Below are 3420 nucleotides of genomic sequence, written 5' to 3' on the forward strand. Positions count from 1 at the left end.
GAGAGGCACTCAAAGATTCAGTCCCAAGAAATACAGAGGACCCCAAATAGAATCAACCCAAGAAGATCTTCTCCAAGACACATTATAGCCAGATTGACCAAAACCACAGACAAAGACAAGATACTAAGACTGGCAAGAAAAAAAAGGCAAGTTACCTACAAAGGGTATCCCATCAGACTAACGGCAGACCTCTCATCGGAAACAATGTGAGGGAGGAGAGCATGGGAAAATATATTCAAAGTATTAAGGGAAAAGCGATTTCAACTGAGAATTCTGTACCCAGCAAGGTTATCGTTCATTTGAGAAGAAAAGACAGGAACTTTCCCAGATAAACAAAACCTGAAAGAATTTACCAGCACCACACCAGATCTCCAAGAAGTTCCTAAAGGAGTGCTATGTCAGTAAAATTAAATGCAGACACACAGAAATAAGAGTTCAAAAATTAAGAAAATGGACAACTTAATTGTAGGGTCAAAGTCTGGAGTTGAATATTATATCCCAGAGTTCAATCTGGAAGATCGTACCTCAACAGTAACAGAAGAAACATTAAGTACATGAGTCTGATCTGATGAAACAGCATGCTGTGACTTGACTAAGATATTGCTGCTTTCTTCTAAGCTTCGTTGTCTGGTTTTAAGGATTTTTATCCTGTCTTGAGCTGTCAATAGATTCATGTACCCACTATTTGAACAGAATACTAACCTGTTTCTAGGCCTCAAGTTTCAAGGAAATATCCTTACCAGTTCAAAACTGCCTTTCTTGAAACCACCAGCTGAACTTGTTATTGAAAGTAGTTAGATTACTTATGATATTATGTGGTCAACAAAATGTTGGGGGAAAAGGAATTGAAGACAACTGTAGACAGCAGAGATAGTGTAATAAGAGAGTGGAATAGGACAGAGGGTCAGACCTGGGGTAAAAAACATATATATATGTAAGTAGTAATGGAATTTTATGGATGATAACATGCATGATTAAGCCACTATGCCATTTACTCTAGAGGGGAAACCACATTTAGTATGATGCGATGATGCTCCAGGAATGAATGTAAATTTAAAAAAAATTTTTTTCAGAAAAAAATACTAAAACTGTTACCAAAATTTAAAGAAAAAACTGTGAATTTGATGACCACAGTAAGATATATATCCCCAGCTAGGTACTATTTTATAGTATGTTCATTCTACTCACTGAGGTTTCTGACTAAAGTCAGACATGGGTTCTTGTGTATGTATGTATTAGCTGTGCTTCTTGCAATTGTAAGTATTTAGACAAATTAATTTCATTAGCAAATCAATTAAATGGGAGATGGGAAGGCATAGAAAACAATGATGGATACCAGAGGCAATTGGGAGGAGGGTTGGACAGGGCAGAGGGTTAGGGATAGGGAATCAAAGATGGCAAAAAAAAAAAAAAGCAAAATTTAAAAGACATAAGGAAAATTGTTTGTTGATAACACGTATGTTGATGTGTTTGAGCCAAAAGACAGTGTATTTTGGATGGAAAATTCATTTTGTATACTGTAAAAAAAAAAATTAAAAATAATTAATTAATTAAAAAAATAAACAATAAAAAAGAAAAAAGACTGTGCTTAACCCCTATGAAGGGGTGGGTAGAAGGAATGGATTCAGAGTGTTAACTCCTTCATATCCATTAGCAAAATAATAATAAAGAGTTCTCCTATTTTCTCTGGAGTGCTGCATTTTCCTCCCTCAGCCATCGGTTTTCCCACAACATCACCAAAGTTAAGAATTAAAGCTAAACTAGAAGTTCAGTCTCAACCACCTCCTGTGCATGAGAAATGATCTAGAAAATGACCAAGTTTTCCTCCTAGAGGACCAAGACCAGGTAGAGAATATAGGGAACAGAATGACTCTGACAACCATGAATAATTTGCTGTCCAGATAGTCATCAACTTTTTGTTGGTGACTTGCCACATGATATTGATGAAAGTGAACTGAGAAAATTTTTCATGAGTTCTGGAAACACTATTAAAATTCACATCAATACCAAGGGTGTTGAATTTTTGGTTGTGTGGTTTTGATGACTCTGAACCAATTAAGAGAATTTTAATTGCAAAACCAATTATGTTTTTTGGGAAGTATGCTTAAATGTGAAAGGAAAAAAAAAGAGCTGCAAGAGATTAACAAGTCAGAGGTGGTGGTGATGATCACAGGGATATTGGGCACAGTGATCGAGGTCCCAGTGATCCATGTGGAATAGTGGTTGGCAGGATGTTACATAGCCTAGATGGGAGAGAACCTCATGTAAGAAGTGGAATGGCACAGAAACTTGGATCTGAAAGAGGCACCTGGCAAATGAAAGGCCACTGCACAAGACAGCATCACTGAAGCTGCTCTGTTGGCAGAATCTTGGCAGTAGAACATTATAATTGTGTTTGCATTCTTATTCATTTTATTTTGGCTTTTGAATTTGACACAGCCTCTTAAGATCATTCCTTTGATGTGAAAGCATCTTTTGGTTATCAGTTAAATTAAGGTGGACATTATCTCCAAAATTTTACAACAGGATTCATATTCTTAATTTATACATCTAGACTTGGACAATTAAGTACTAAGAAATGATCATATCTTAAACTAAATACAACAAAGTGAACTTAAAAGTACGTGCCCACTGAATTTAGATCCTTTTTTTTTTTTTAAATCCTCTGCTGCACATTTTATTTCAATGCTACTACTCCTGCCTTTTAATGTTGGAAACACAAATAGTACAATTTGTTCAGTCGGAGACTCCTGCCTTTTATCTTGGCTCCCTCCAAAAGTAAAAACAGAATCTTGCTATGTATTCACCAAAACACACTGATAGGTACTCTGAACTCATTCACATTGACACCTGCAACAGCAGCTAACAAGAAAAAAAAAAAACTTTTATCTTCTTTTTTGGTAGAAAATAATTTGTAAAGTTAGGGTATTTTACCTACTTGCTGTGACCAGTGTATAACCAAAAACCAGTGCAGATCTCAAAGAAACATGACCAAAAACTGGGGTAACTCTCCCCCAGATGAGTGCAATAACCCCTCGCCAACAATGGATAGGACAAAGGAATACATAGAAATGTTGGAAAAAGAATCCTGAAGATTTATAGTGACAAAACTCAATAAGATGCAAGAGAAAACAGACAACCAGTTCAAAAAAATGAGAAAGTCATTTCAAGACATGAAAGAAGAATTTCATTAAAAGATAGACACCCTAAAAAAGAATCACATAGAAGTTCTGAAAATGAAGACTACAATACAAAATTAAAATCTCCCTAGAGAGCATTAACAGAAGAATGGACCATACAAAAGGAAGAATTTCTGACCTTGAAGATAAAGTTTCCAACATAGACCAAGTCACCAAAGAGAATGAAAAGATAACCAAAAAAAATTGAGGATGCCCTTCTTTTTAGGAAGGGCACAAACCT

The 3420-nt window shown here is 35.7% G+C and overlaps 1 pseudogene; it reads left to right on the plus strand.

The window, feature by feature from the left end:
- LOC102488236 (ras GTPase-activating protein-binding protein 2 pseudogene) overlaps positions 1–2389 on the plus strand; it is a 4741-nt pseudogene extending 2352 nt beyond the window's left edge.
- The last annotated feature ends 1031 nt before the right edge of the window (positions 2390–3420 follow it).

This window comes from Tupaia chinensis, unplaced genomic scaffold, assembly GCF_000334495.1.
Source record: "Tupaia chinensis unplaced genomic scaffold, TupChi_1.0 Scaffold143887_1, whole genome shotgun sequence".
Taxonomy (NCBI): domain Eukaryota; kingdom Metazoa; phylum Chordata; class Mammalia; order Scandentia; family Tupaiidae; genus Tupaia; species Tupaia belangeri.